At 46.1% G+C, this 16,226-nt stretch overlaps 1 non-coding gene and 1 pseudogene across 1 annotated transcript; one reads left to right on the top strand and one right to left on the bottom strand.

Moving 5' to 3' along the window:
* Positions 1 to 6,743: 6,743 nt before the first annotated feature.
* On the bottom strand, positions 6,744 to 6,848 carry LOC112429144 (small nucleolar RNA U13). The gene has a single exon (XR_003021284.2). It is a non-coding gene; the product is annotated as a small nucleolar RNA U13 (small nucleolar RNA).
* Positions 6,849 to 10,811: 3,963 nt separating this feature from the next.
* On the top strand, positions 10,812 to 14,646 carry LOC105494612 (ret finger protein-like 3; annotated as a pseudogene).
* The last annotated feature ends 1,580 nt before the right edge of the window (positions 14,647 to 16,226 follow it).

Below are 16,226 nucleotides of genomic sequence, written 5' to 3'. Positions count from 1 at the left end.
TGTCTTTGTCTTAATTCCTCTAGTGCCTCTGGGTTAGGGTCTCCACAACCAAGCTGGTCTCGGCACCTAATCCAGACCACACTTGGTTTATTGATGGTAGTTCTTCAAGGCCCAGTCGTCAGCCACCAGCAAGGGTAGGCTATGCTGTAGTGTCTTCCACATCTTGTCATTGAAGCTACTTCCCTGCCCTCTTCCACCACCTTTCATGACTCTCAACAAGCTGAACTCATTGCTTTAACCTGGGCTCTCACACTTGCAAAGGGACTACGTGTCAATATCTACACTAATTCCAAGTATGTCTTCCACATCCTACATCACCATGCTGTTATATGAGCAGAAAGAGGTTTTCTCGCTACACAAGGGTCCTCCCCATCATCAACACTTCTTTAATAAAAATCCTCCTTAAGGCTGCTCTATTGCCCAAGGAAGCCAGAGTCATTCACTGCAAGGGGCATCAGAGGTCACCAGATCCCATTGCTCAAAGCAACACTTATGCTGATAATGCAGCAAAAGCAGCAGCTAGTATTCCCACATCTGTCCCTCACAGTCAGTTTTTTTCCTTCGTGTCTATCACTCCCACCTATTCTCCCACTGAAACTATTACCTATCAATCCCTTCCTACTCAAGGCAAATGGTTCTTGGATCAAGGAAAATTCCTCCTTCCTGCCTCACAGGCTCATTCTATCTTACGGTCCTTTCATAACCTCTTTCATGTGGGTTACAAGCCAATGGCCCATCTCTTAGAACCTCTCATTTCTTTTCCATCATGGAAATCCATCCTCAAGGAAATTACTTCTCAGTGCTCCATCTGCTACTCTACCACCCCTCAGGGATATCTCAGGCACCCTCCCTTTCCTACACGTCAAGCTTGAGGATTTGCCCCCACCCAAGACTGGCAGAGTGACTTTACTCATATGCCCCACATCAAAAAACTAAGATACCTTTTGGTCTGGGTACATTCACTGGATGGGTAGAGGTCTCTCCCAGAGGGTCTGAGGAGGCCACTGCCTTCTCATTCTTCCCTTCTGTTAGATATAATTCCTCGGTTTAGCCTTCCCACCTCTACACAGTTCGATAATGGACCAGCCTTCATTAGATCACTCAAGCAGTCTCCCAGGCCCTCGGCATCCAGTGGAAACTTCATGCCCCCTACCGTCCTTAGTCTCTGAGAAAGGTAGAAAGAACTAATGGTCTTTTAAAAACACAAATCGCCAAGCTCAGCCTCCAACTTAAAAAAGACTGGATAGTATCTTTACCATCTGCCCTCCTTGGAATTAGAGCCTGTCCTCGAGAAGCTACAGGGTATAGTCGATTTGAACTTTTATATGGACATACCTTCTTGTCGGGCCCCAACCTCGTGCCAGACACCAGCCCTCTAAGCAACTATCCTCCAGTCCTCCAGCACGCTAGACAGGAAATTCGCCAGGCTGCTAATCTTCTCTTGCCTACTCCAGATTCCCAGCCACATGAAGACACTCTAGCTAGACTATCAGTTCTTGTTAAGAGTCTTGACCCCTCAAACTCTACAACCTCGATGGACCAGACCCTACTTAGTCATCTATAGTACCCCAACTGCCATCCACCTGCAGGATCCTCCCCATTGGGTTCACCATTCCAGAATAAACCTGTGTCTGTCAGACAGCCAGTCTGATCTCTTGTCTTCCTCCTGGAAGTTGCAAGTACCCTCCCCTACACTTCCCTTAAACTCACTTGCATTTCTGAACAACAATAATAATCCTTATGAGCCTAATACATCCCTTTATTCTATTAGGTCTATTCGTCCTTACCCTACTTTTTGCAAGAGGGCTTTATGTAGTCACCCCCACTACTTGGACTGTGCCTCAAAAACTTGTCATCCGTACTATCTTCTGTCTAGTCATACTCCTCTTCACCATTCTCAACTAGTAAATGCCCTGCCCTTGTTTACATTGGAGGTTTACACTTTTCCTCCAAACCATCATAACTGATATCTCCTGGTTTTATCTCAAACCTCCACCCTTAACTCTCTCTTGGAGGGGATAAAAGATCTTCAGTGGCAAGGTACACTCCAATTCTTCTATCCTGATGAAGTCCTTTTTTTTTTTTTTTCTACTCACTTTTATACTTGCCACCATTCTCCAGTCACTCGCTACCTCTCCCTACTTACCTCCAGCATCCTATCAATCTCACCCACTCTCTCCTCACTGCCTCCAATTCTTCTCTAGCAAAGAATTGTTGGCTATGCGTTTCCCTTTCTTCCTGCTCTTCCACAGCCGTCCCTGCTTTACAGGCCGACTGGGCTACCTCTCCTGTCTGTCTCCGAATATCCTTTAATAGCCCTCATCTTTACCCGCCTGAAAAACTTCTTTACTTTCTAGACAATTCTTTGCTAGAGAAGGATTGGAGGCAGTAAGGAGAGAGTGGGTGAGATTGATAGGATGCTGGAGGTAAGTAGGGAGAGGTAGAGAATGACTGGAGAATGGTGGCAAGTATAAAAGTGAGTAGAAAAAAAAAAAAGGACTTCATCAGGATAGAAGAATTGGAGTGTACCTTGCCACCGAAGATCTTTTATCCCCTCCAAGAGAGAGTTGGTGAGAACTCCACAGACACTTTGCACTAACAAGCTGCCACACTTCTCCGCATCTACTTAATGGCACCTTTCTGCTTATGTCAATTCCACTCCCCACTCCATATTTGGACCCTTAATCACACAAACTATCCTTGTTGCTGTTCCTTTATGCATCTCCCAACAACAGCCTACAGGAATCCCTTCCACCGTCAAAACGTTCCTTTACGCTTCATCTCCAGAACTCAGCCACACACATTACCAACTTAGACGGAAACATTCCAACTTCGCATTACTGATAAGCCCACTATCATTATTGACAAACTAAAAAACATTAGCAGTCACTATTGTTTAGGAAGACACCTACCCTGCATCTCATTCCATCCTTGGCTACCCTCCCCCTGCTCGTCTGACTCTCCTCCTGGCCCTCCTCTTGCTTACTTATACCCAGCCCCATGAAGAGCTGTGAAAGGTTACATAGACACCATGCGCTTTCTCACTATCATTATTGACAAACTAAAAAACATTAGCAGTCACTATTGTTTAGGAAGACACCTACCCTGCATCTCCATCCTTGGCTACCCTTCCCCTGCTCGTCTGACTCTCCTCCTGGACCCTCCTCTTGCTTGCTTATACCCAGCCCCATGAAGAGCTGTGAAAGGTTACATAGACACCATGCGCTTTCTCATACACCGTGAGAACCAAACCTCTACCTGTACGCAGTTGCATCATCAATCCCCATTACAACTTCTAATGGCTGCTGCCCTTGCTGGATCTCTAGGATTTGGGGTGCAGGACTCCTCTTTCAGTACACCCTCTCACATTTTCACTTTACATTTCCAGTTCTGCCTGACACAAGGTCTCTTCTTTTTATGTGGCTCCACCACCTACCTGCCAACAGAACAGGCACATGTACTCTAGTCTTCCTTACCCCAAAATCCAGCTTGCAGATCGGAATGAACAACTGCCTGTCTCCCTCATGACACCAACACGGTAAAAAGAGTCATCCCACTAATCCCTTTACTTGTGGGTGTAGGACTTTCTGCCTCCACTATTGTACTTGGAATAGCAGGCACCTCAACATCTGTCACAATATTCTGCAGCCTCTCTAATGACTTCTCTGCTAGCATTACAGATACATCACAAACTGTATCTGTCCTCCAAGCCCAGGTTGACTCTTTAGCTACAGTTGTCTTCCAGAACCACCGAGGCCTTGATTTACTCAGTGCTGAAAAAGGAGAACTCTGTATATTTCTTAATGAAGAGTGTTGTTTTCACTGAAATCAATCTGGCCTGGTACATACTAACATCAAAAAACTCAAAGACAGAGCTCAAAACTCGCTAATTGAGCAACTAATTATTGTGGACCCACCTGGCCACTCTAACTTGGTATCCTGGCTTCTTCTAATCGTTAGTCCTCTAATACCTATCTTTCTCCTTCTCTTATTCAGGCCTTGTGTCTTCCCATTAATCTCTCCATTCCTACAAAACCACCTCTAGGCTATCACTAATCACTCTATATGAGAAATGTTGCTTTTAACAACCCCACAATATCACCCCTTACCCCAAAATCTTACTTCAGTCTAATCTCTCCCACTTTAGGTTCCCATGCCACCCTTAATCCCGCTCATATCAGCCCTGAGACATGTTGCCCATCACCCCTCCATTCGGCCCCCAAAATTTTCACCCCAAGTTTTCATGACTTTTTCATTTTATTTCTTCATGATTAACATAAAAAGACAGGAATGCAAGGTCTTCTGAGCTAGCTGCACCATGGTCAAGCCATCGTGACACTCCCACACCCTTGTGATAATGTACTTTGCGATATTTCCCATCTTTGCAAATGTACTTTGTAACATACCTCCCTGCTCGAGACAATACACCCTCCTCGCCCTTGTGAATGTACTTTGTAACATCCTCTCCACCTTTGAGAATGTACATCCATCCCCTGCCCACACAAAAAAAATTGCTCCTGACTCCACCACCTATCCCAAACCTGTAAGAACCAATGATAATCTCACCACCCTTTGCTGACCCAGACTCAGCCCACTTGCACCCAAGTGAATAAACAACCTTGTTGCTCACACTAAGTCTGCTCAGGTGGTCTCTTATACAGATGCATGTAACAGGAAGCAGCTCACACGAGGGCCAACATAAGGCCTTGCAAGGAAAGGGTGGGAAGGGGAAGCGGTGTCCATGGGGGTGACCTCAAAGTCAGGGGCTGGCAGTCAACGTATATTGCTCAGTGAGATAAGTCAGTCTGAAAAAGCTGCCTTCTCCATGACTCTTAGTGCATAATATTCTGAGAAAGAAAACTAGAGAGACAGTAAATAGGACAGTTTTCTCTTAAAAATGGGACACTGATCCAACCAGAATCATGATAACTGAATGAACTCCACTGACTTTCCACAGTACTTTCCATTGATTGCTTATCTGGATGAACTCGGTTGTGTGGCCAGTTGTGGACTTTTCTGACCCACTGCGTTGGTCCAGCAATAGAATAGACTGTGCTGACGTTTCAGGTACTACTCTCTGATCTTGGATGGAACATTGCTTCCAAATGTATTACAGGAGAGACAACTATTGATATCTTGCTGCCAGAATTCCATAGAGAAATTCTTAGTAATTTAGTTAGAGTTCAAACTTTGGAGCCCCTGTTGAAGCAACTCCACAGGAAACCACCTGAATCTGAGTTGGGCTCTAGGAAGAGCTTGCAGTTTGGGTTGCGCTGAAAACCCAGCAGACTGATGTCTGGGAAAATACCTGCCTTTATATGAGGCAATAGAGACTACGTATCCCAGTGAGCAAGAGCACAGCGCCTGGAACCTCACTGGCTGGGTTCAAATCCCACTGAGGAGCTCTACGTACCTGGCCAGGTTGTATAGACCTCTCTATGCCTCAGTGCCTGGTTTTCAGAGGTTCAAAAGTTAATATGGTCTCTGTTATGTTTTAAGGCTAAACATGATTGAATTCAGGTAAAGTCTTAAATAGACTAGTTCCTTCTAAGTGCACTAGTATCCACTCATTAAATGTTCCAAAGAACAAGCCGGACTCTTGGTAGTGGCTGAATGCAGACAAGGAACTTGCATGGCTTTAGGGAAGTGAAACAGAGACTCACTTCATTCTTTACATAGGATGATCCTTTCCCTCTCACGGAACATATCTGGGCTGGGTGCACGTGGTTCACACCTATAACATTTTGGAAGATGTGGTTGATTCCAGAGAACCTCAAATCTTAACACAACTTCCTTCCTCCAGGTTTTCATCCCTGACCCAAAATATGACAGTTTCTTCCAAACCAAGCCTCTGCAAAAGTCAAGTTCAATGGTGTGCCCTCCTCCCCCAGCATCTTCGCACTGTCAGCAGCCTCATGGTGAGCCTTCCTGGCCAGTTGACTACTCCAAGTTCCCAGTGGTCAGCTTGGCTCCCAAGCTGGCTTACGACTCAGGACATTTAAACCAACTGCTGCATGATGGCTGTGCCAGGAATAAACTTCCCTTCCACTGACCAAGCCTGGATGAACATGAACAGGAATTAGCTGGGGATGTGGCATCTGGGCAGGTGCTTCAGTGGATGACTCAATGAAGATAGTGACCCTCACTTTCTCACGAATCTTAATTCCGACAGCAATGTGATCAAGGTGAACTCAGGCCTGCCTAAGATGGGGTAGTGACTGCACCTGCACAGAGCAAGCACCTTCCTGCTCACATCCTTCCTCACCAAGACTCAGTTTCTATAAATTTCTCATGCCTCCCTAGGCCCTGCAGGGGTGGGGGAAAGTTCCTCTCCTCTTACAGGAACTTGTGTGTCCACAGCATTTCAGATTTCCCATCTCAGAGGACTCTATGTAGAAGTCTCTCAAATTCCCAACTGCTAACATGAACTCTTCCACTCACAGGGTGACAGCTGAAATGGAAGGGAAAAGCTAATCAGCGCATGGCCGTGGGGACAGGTCATCATGGAATTTTCAAGTGAACAACAGCCTCACCCACCACTCCCATCCAGACGTGTAGTTTTCATGTACAAGGGTGTGATTTATGAGCACCTGTTTTGTTTCAAAAACAGAATCGCTCCCTCCACACTACCATATTGTGTTTGTAAAAACAAGTTACGGGGAAAAGGACCTGCCCCATCATATGTAGTTGATAGTGTGAACACACAAAGTCAACATGTGAGAAGAAAACGTTCTATTTTTTGTTGTTAAATTGGTAATGCGCTGATGTTGTAACAAGGTTTTGGGAAAGCATACTTCACACATGCTGGTGAAAAATCCAGTCATCATGCTTATGAACTACAGAAGGATCTAAACTTCCATTCTTGATGTGAAATGGCATACCCATGCACTTCTGCTAGTTCAGAGTCATCAGATGCTTCTAGGTGCTGCTGTAACAATTGCTTGAGACAGCCATAAAAATCACATTCTACAAATCAAATTTTAAAAATTCAGTGTCCCTCAGTAGGTAACATTGTCAAGCTCTAGAGATCATTCTTTTATCAACTATGTACATTACTTTTTCTCTGCATGCCACTAAGTCTACGTAGTTAATTATCTCTGTCTTTGTGAGCTCACTGAGCAATTTCACATGGATAGAGTGGGATGATAGATAACGAAGCGAAGGGTGAGGGGGTGGAAGGCAAAGGATGATGGGGAATTGCTTAATAAATTCAACGTTCATTACTCTGGTGATGGATACCCTAGAAGCCCCTACTTGATCACTGCACAATCTATGCCTGTAACAAAAGTGCACATGTATCCCATAAATTTGTACAAATAAAAAGAAAATTTTTTTTTTTTTTTTTTTTTTTTTTTTTTTGAGACGGAGTCTCACTCTGTCACCCAGGCTGGAGTGCACTGGCCGGATCTCAGTTCACTGCAAGCTCCACCTCCCAGGTTTACGCCATTCTCCAGCCTCAGCCTCCCGAGTAGCTGGGACTACAAGCGCCCGCCACCTCGCCCGGCTAGTTTTTTGTATTTTTTAGTAGAGACAGGGTTTCACCACGTTAGCCAGGATGGTCTCGATCTCCTGACCTCGTGATCCGCCCGTCTCGGCCTCTCAAAGTGCTGGGATTACAGAGGAAAAAATTTTTTAAATGGCACTCACACAAGGTACCTCCTGGGAGGATGATGGATGTTGGGAGCCAAAGACCTGAGGGTCGTGACCAACTCAGCATTCCACTGGAGGCTATATGATTAAACAGCAAGCTCTTTATCATGAATGCAGGATGTGGGCAAACTCACACTGGCATCTGCCTCCAGAAGGTATGCTGAGGGCAATCACTCCCTGGCACCGTGCTCCTTGAGGTTATCTACTGGGACATCTGGAGCCTGCTGTTCAAAGAAAGCAGTCATGCAGGCCTGCACTAAATCAAGCAGCTGATTGACAACCACCCCCTTCTCCCTATCTCCTTTACTCAATAAACACAAAGGGCTCTAGAAGCTCACAGCCCTTGTTCACTAGAGCAAAGAGCCTCCTGAACCCTTCTTCCAAACGTACTCTTTTTGTCTTTGTTTTTATTCCTGCGTCTGTCCTCCTTTGTTCAGTTCAGCAAGGTCTGAGGCAGATGGATGCTGGCTCCAGGAAGCTTTCTTCTGAGTCTTGCATTCCCCTCTTGGACCCCAAGCGAGTGGATCCTGATCCTGAGGAGGATGAGCTGGTGGATGGCCCTGGAGTTCTGTGACCAGCAGAACCCTCGACAGGGTACTGGGAGGCCACAGAATTGAGGTTTCTCTTCTCCACACCCAGAGAGAAGCAAGGTTGCTAGGGTCAGATCCTGGCCCGGACTTGAAACTAGGGGCAGCCCTGGGCCCCCAAGTTAGAGGTTTCTGCTTGGGTGATTCTCCGGGGATGTGACTCAAAGGAGAGACAACAGTGCCTCCAAAGAGGCAATTGTTTCCAGCACTGGGTCCCTAGGTCACCAAGGGGTCCTCCAGCTAGGGGAGCCCCACCTGTTCAGGTCGAAACTTCCCCCACGGGGTGTGTGGTGCTCAGGCCCCTCTCCTTCCTGCTGTGCTGTTGAGTGACACAAAGTTGGAACTCAGATCTGGGGTTGCTTCTCTGCTCCCAGAGCCCATGGGTGCTACTGAAACTGCCAGCCTCAAGAAGCTGGGCTTGTGCTGCCCAATGTGGAGCAGGGCTGCTCAATGTGGGGCTGAACACTGTTCCCAGTGCTAGGAGCACAGGCAGCAGATGCAGAGCCAGAGGCAGTGGGGGAACCAGGGTGATAAAGGAGGTATGGTAAAGACCATCTGGGTGCTGGGGGGCGGTGTCCAAGACAGAATTTGCAGATGACTAACCTCCAAAGCTGACTGTGTTGGGCTGCCCTGGCAGTTAGGCCCTAGAGTGGAGGTTGAAGCTGGAGCTAGAGCTGAGTTACCAGATCTCCACACCGGAAAGAGCAGTCAGAGGTGGGGGTGCATGCTGCTGTCCATCAAAGACTCCCAGTACTGGCTGGGTAGTGGCTGAATGGTTACTGGGAAATTTCAAGTTGGGCTGGAGCTGCAAGACTTCAGTTCAGGAGGCTTGTGGTGTCCTTGGTGGAGGCCTTGCTGCCACCACTGGGGTACATCTGAAGGGCCTCAGCAGATGGGAAGCAGCTCCCACCAGAACCAACATGAGGTCTTGCAAGGCTGCGAAAGGGAATTGGGGTCCATGAAGGTGATCTCAAAGCCAGGTACCGGCAGTCAATGTATATTGCTCAGTGAGATAAATCAGTCTGAAAAAGCTGCCTTCTGCTTTTTCAGCTTATGACTCTTAGTTCATAATATTCTAAGAAAGAAAACTAGAGAGACAGTAAATAGAACGGTTTTGTCTTAAAAATGGGAAACTGATCCAACCAGAATCATGATGACTGAATGAACTCCACTACTTTTCCACAGTACTTTCCATTGACTGCTGTTCTGGATGAACTCGGTTGTGTGGCCAGTTGTGGATTTTTCTGACCCACTGTGTGGAGCCAGCAATAGATTGTGCTGATTCCTCAGTTGCTACTCTCAGATCCTGGAGGCAACCTCCTCCCAAAATGTGTTTCAAGAAAGACAACTGGTGACATGTCGCTGGCAGAATTCCATAGAGAAATTCTTACTAATTTATTCACAGTTCAAACTTCTGATCCTCTTTTTCACCCTTTGCAGAACAAGTCACCTGAACCTGAGTTGGGCTCCAGCAAGATCTTGCAGTTTGGGTTGCACTGAAAACCCAGCAGACTGATGTGTAGGCAAATACCTGCCTTTATATGAGGCAATAGAAAGAGGCAGCATATCCCAGTGAACAAGAGCACAGTGCCTGGAGCCTCACTGGCTGGGCAGAAATCCCACTGAAGAGTTCTAGGTACTTGGGAATGTTATATAAAGTAAGGCGGCAGGCAGATCTCAGTGGCCAAAAGCACAGTGCCTGAGTCTAAAGCTCTTGGCGGAAGCAGCTGGAAGACAGAGGAGCTTCCAGCAGAAGAGGTAAGTCCACGCCTCTGTGTTTTGTTTTTCCTTCTCAGATGTTTAGAAATGGGGGTTATGACCTAGGAAAATGAAAGAAATTAGTAATTCATGAATTCAACAAAGGTTGTCTGAGGGCTGCCTCTGTGTTGAAAAATCACCCTGGATCCCCTCACTCTAGGAATGGTGGCAGCCACTTTGTTATTCAGTTCCAAGGATGCAGGAAAGATGTAATTTTTTTTTTTTTTTTTTTTTTTTTTTGGTGAGACAGGGTCTTACTCTGTTGCCCAGGTTGAAGTGACATGGTGTGATCTCTGCTCACTAATTTTTGCAGTTTTTGTAGAGATGGGGTCTTCCTATGTTGTCCAAGCTGATCTCGAACTCCTGGGCTCAAGGGATTTCCCTACCTCAGCCTCCCAAAGTGCTGGGATTACACATGTGAGCTACTCTGCCTGGCTCCTAATTCATATGTTAATGTCTTGCTTGGGCTCCCCCAGGAGGTGGTGAAATGACCCCAGCTCAGTGCATTTCACATGGCTGCTCCTGTGTCATGGGCTCAGGTGCATCTGCTGGCACAGCTGCTGGGTTACCAGAACGGACCCTTCCTCTGCCTCAGCTCCGAGCATAGTGATGACTTGTGACTCTCTTTCCCAATAGAACTTCAAATTTCTGAAGACACAGGCAAGTGCTTGAGCATTTGTACTCATGGTTTTGTTTGATGGATGATAGCTGGAACAGAATACCTCTAGGCATGGAAAGGTTGTCATTTGTCGCAATGAACAGGCTTTCAACTCATGGAAATTCATTCCCTTGTTCACTTTCCCTCTGGCAGTGGCTATGGCTGGACTCTTACAAGCAGCAAGCAGCTGTCCCGTCTGCGCAGCCTACCTAGAAAAACCAGTGTCCCTGGAGTGTGGATGCACCGTCTGCCTCAAGTGCATCAATTCACTACAGATGGAGCCCCATGGGCAGGAGCTATTTTGCTATTGCTGTTCCACGGTATCTCAGAACAAAACCATGTCCAACCAGCAACTGAGGAGGTGGTTTTCTCACATGAAGGAACTGGAGCCCAAACTGAAGATGATTTCTACAGATAAATCCAAGGATGAGGAAATACCACGGTAAGGAAATCTGCATACCCTGTCCCCTTCCCACGACCAGGCCAAAAAAATCACTTGTGTAATTGGCTTCCCGTTCCTTATGGTGATTAGCTGCTGTCTGGCACCTAAAATTGACATGTTCCTCGAGCATCAGTTAGTCTCAGCCCTGATAATTTATAGAATCACCTGGTGATCCCCAAGAAAAATTACCGATGTCCAGGTCATGGCCCAGACAAGGAATTTCTCAAAACTTACTGTGCTCCAATTACCTGGGGATCTTGTTAGAACGCAAATTCTGAACTGGGAGATCTCAGGATCGGTATCCTTTCATTGGGAACTTTGCTGAGTAGCAAAAACATAGAGCAACTGAATTTGAATTATTTCTAGCTGAGGTTCCCAGGACTCTGACATTAAGATTGCCCTGATAATTCTAACACACAGTGAATGTTGGCACCTATTGCACCAAGCAACCTCACCCCAGGGTTGGGAAGAGTTTGGAATCAAGCACCTGCGGTGTTTGTTCCTGTGTAAGGTGAGTTGCAGACTCTGGTCTCCTCATCTGTGCCCCATGGGCTTCAACAGTGGCCCTGGCTCCACAAAATACTATCAGACTGCATAACTCTGGAGGGAAGGGACATTTAAATGAAGAGATCGCGGTCAGCCTGGGCAAAGAGTTACACCTATAAATGGTAGTGGGCTCCTATGATGTCCCGACATTGCTGGCTCCTGCACGGTATCTTCCCCGACACTCATGATCTCCACTCATCCACCTACCAACACCTCACCATCTCTCTACTGAAATATGGAGGGCAGATTCAGTCTGCCCACATCTTGTTTGGAGCCCCCTTCCTCCTTCCTTGTCCATTTCCACTCAACTCATTTCTTTCACTAACTTACCACTAAACAACAATCAATCCCCTGATGTCTTACTGTAATCTATAAAATCCACATTGGTGATCATAAAGGATTTTGATCTTCACTTAAAGGATAACATGTTCTGTAGATTTTTTTTCACGATGTTCTGGACAATTTTTTCTTTTTTTTTTTTTTTTTTTTTGAGATGGAGTCTTGCTCTGTCACCCAGGCAGGAGTGCAGTGGCATGACTCACGCTCACTGTAACCTCTGCCTCCTGGGTTCAAGTGATTCTCCTGCCTCAGCCTCCTGAGTAGCTGGAATTACAGGCATCCACTGCCATGCCCAGCTAATTTTTGTATTTTTAGTAGACACAGGGTTTCACCAGGTTGACTAGGCTGGTCTGGAACTCCTGACCTCAGGTGATCCACCTGCCTCACCCTCAAAAAGTGCTGGGATTACAAGCGTGAGCCACCGCACCTGGTGGAGTTTTTTTTGTTTTTTGAGATGGAGTCTTGCTCTCCGCCTAGGCTGGAGGGCAGAAGCATGATCTCAGCTCACTGCAGCCTCTGCCTCCTGGATTCAAGTAATTCTCCTGCTTCAGCCTCCCAGGTAGCTGAGACTACAGGCGCCCACACCACACCCAGCTAATTTTTGTATTTTTAGTAGAGATACAGTTTCACCATGTTGGCCAGGTTGGTCTTGAACTCCTGACCTCAAGTGACCCGTCTGCCTTGGCCTCCCAAAGTGCTGGAATTAGAGGCATGAGCCCCCACACACGGCCTGACAATTTTCTCTAGGCCAGATTATACTGCTTCCCTTCCTTTCTTCCTCCATGAACATTGGTGGCTTCACCTGTCAACCACATACCCAATACCTTAAATTATACACCTTTGTATATGCTGCCCCTTTTCCCTACAGTCACTGATGGCTAACAACTTTCAAATACCTTTCTCTTGGCTTTTAAATTTACCATTGTTTTGCTTAAGGCCTCACCTCCCATGTAGGATGGAAACCATTCTTCCATCTAGGCCCCCTTCCTCCCCTTGGCCTTGGATCCTCTTAATGCCCAGGACTGGTACCTCTGTCATCAGACCATCAGCTGCAGAGATAGCCCATCTGCCGTCAGAACTGTGCATAATTAGTTTACAAACACGGAAAATAAAAGCCTGAAATTATGCTCTAGGGACTATTTAAATTGGAGCAATAAAATGTGGAAAGAGAAATATTTCATTTAATATTGATCACTTGCATTGTCTTAATTATCATTTGTTCATGCATCAAGGTGCTAGAAAGACGGTCATGATGTCTGCCTTCACAGACCCTCCACTCTAAATGAAGAAAAGTCCAATGAAGCAAACACATGACAGTAAAACAAAAATTTCCACTGTGAATAAGAGGTATCACCAGCGAGGCATGGCGGCTCACGCCTGTAATCCCAGCACCTTGTGAGGCTGAAGCCAGTGGGTCACCTGAGGTTGGGAGTTCGAGACCATCCTGGCCGACATGGTGAAACCCGTTCTCTACTAAAAACGCAAAAATTAGCCAGATCTGTGGCGCATGCCTGTAATCCCAGTTACTCAGGAGGCTGAGGTGGGATAATTGCTTGAACCCGGGAGGCAGAGGTTGCAGTGAGCCGAGATCATGCCACTGCACTCCAGCCTGGGTCACAGAGTGAAACTGTCTCCAAAAAAAAAAAAAAAAGAAAAATGTATCAGGTATTTCCACCAAGCATACCTGTGAGAATTTGAACTAGTCAGGGAAGTTGCCTCATAAAAAGTTTTGAGTTCAGGATAAGCAGCAGAATTAAAGAAACTAAAGTCAAGAGATATTTGGGACTTTGAAGTAGATGGGAGACATGGGCTTGGCTTCTGTCCATTTGCTGAGCAGGTGACCTGTTTTTTTTTTTTTTTTTTCACAGCCGATGTGACCTTGGATGGGATGCTCACACGGCCAACAACTTCCCCCTCATTTCTGACGACTCAGGAGCATCCGATCTGGGCGCATCAAACCGAATCGGCAAGACCTTGCTGAGAGATTCCGTTTGTCCGTGTGTGTCCTGGGCTCCCCTTGCTTCACCTGTGGCCGCCACTACTGGGAGGTGGACATGGGAACAGGCACAGAATGGGACCTGAGAGTCTGCAGAGAATCCATCCACTGAAAAGGGAAGATCCAACTGACCACACAGCGTGGATTCTGGACTGTGCATTTGAGGGCTGGAGGCTGCCTCTCTGCCAGCATGGTGCCCCCAACTTTCTCTTTGTAGACCGCACAGTACAGCAAGTGGGGAGTTGTCTGGCTATAGGCATGCAGAATGTTTCCTTTTTTTGATGCTCAGGGTGGATCCCACATCTATACTTTCAGGAGAGTCTCTGCTGAGGAGCCCCTGAGCCCTTTTTTGGCTCCTTCAGTTACACCTAACAGTGATCAGGGTGTCCTATCTGCCTTGGGATGAACCCAGCCACCACGATGCTTCAGGCCATCCTGAGGCCAAGTAAAACACTCGCTGCAAAGCAACAGGGTCAGAAAATTACTTAGTGGTGTACGAAGTTTCTGCTTGTCTGCACTATACGAAGTCATAGGAGAAAAATACGGGACATTTCATGATTACAATTAATGTAATTTGATTAGATTATAAATTGAGCCGACTGTTATTGTCACCATCTCATTGAATCTTATGTTTTATGACGTTTCCTATATAAATGTCCTATTTCTGGGATCCATTTCCAAATGCTTTCCTTTTTATTTCTGTAAGTTCAAATTAATGTATTATGGAAGTTACGAGTTAAACATTTGCAGATCACCTAATGGATTATGTGGTTTACTAAATGATAGGAGTGCAACAGATTTTATTCCTAGTAAAAACGTGTGTGTATTTTAACAGAGAACTGGAGAAATGCCTATGTCCTATCCAGAACCGAGGAGGCGTTGTCACCACCATGTATCAGTGTAGGTGACATTTTCTCGGATGTGTGTTCATCTACATTAACGAGAATCCCCCACAGGGGGATGGACTGTTTTGTCTCAAGTGCTCTCCTGATAATAACCTGACCCTGATTGGCTAACTCTTCCTCTTCCCTTTTCCCATATGGAGTCCTCAGTACCATGCTCCCCCTACCCCCGCCAGCCACGCTGACACAGCCCTGGTCACTGCAGAGATGCATGGGGGAGGCCAAGCAATCCTGCTGTAATCCCAAGGCAGTTCCTCACAGGAAGGATCTGCTGAACCTAGCGCTTTTTGAAGCGCCTCCTTTGCATATTCTAAAGCAACTTAAAATGGTTTAGAGACTTCAATGTAAGACCTGAAATCATAAAACTACCAGAAGAAAACACAAGGCAAAAGCTTCCCGATGTTGGTCTGGGCAATGTTTCTGGATGCAGCATCAAAAGCACAATGAATACACAGACAAGTGGGGTTGCGTCCAACTAAAAAGCTTCTGCACGACAGAGGAAAATGACATTCAAGCAGCCTACAGATTATGAGAAGGTATTTGCAAACCGCACAACTCATGAGGCAGCAATATCCAGAATATATACGGAACTCACGCAACACAGTAGTCAAAAACAAATCACCTGATTGAACATGGGCAAAACACCTGAACAAATGTTTATCAGAAGACATATAAACGTCCAACAGGTGTAAGAAAAAGTGCTAAACCGCACTAATCATCAAGGAAATGCAAATCAAAAATCAAAACCTCAATGAGACATCACCTCATACCTGTTAGAATGGCTATTATCCAAAAGAAGATAACAAGTGTTGCGTCCGGAATTGGTGGGTTCTTGGTCTTAGTGACTTCAAGAATTAAGCCACGGACCCTTGCAGTAAAGTGTCACAGTTCTTAAATATGGTGAGTCTGGAGTTTTTTCGTTCTACTGGATTCGTGGTCTGTTTTCAAAACTAACGCTGGAGACCTTCCTTAAGAGCGTTATAGCTCATACAGGTAGCACTGACCCAAAGACTGAACATCAACAATATTCATTGCAAACAGACGAAGAATAAAACCGCCCCCATTCCAAACAGAAAACCCACGCAAGTTGCCACAGGGCAGTGCCGGCAGCCTGCTTTTATTCCCTTATCTGGCCCCACCCACATCCTGCTGATTGGTCCATTTTACAGAAAGCTGATTGGTCCATTTTACAGAAAGCTGATTGGTCCATTTCACAGAGAGTTGATTGGACCATTTTGACAGGGTGCTGATTGGTACGTTTACAATCCCTGAGCTAGACACAGAGTGCTGACTGGTGCATTTACAATCCCCCAGCTAGACATAAAAGTTCTCCAAATCCCCACTAGAC

Source organism: Macaca nemestrina, chromosome 10 (assembly GCF_043159975.1).
Source record: "Macaca nemestrina isolate mMacNem1 chromosome 10, mMacNem.hap1, whole genome shotgun sequence".
Classification (NCBI taxonomy): domain Eukaryota; kingdom Metazoa; phylum Chordata; class Mammalia; order Primates; family Cercopithecidae; genus Macaca; species Macaca nemestrina.
The sequence above is the reverse complement of the archived record's forward strand: the minus strand, read 5'-3'. Positions and strand labels throughout refer to the sequence as shown.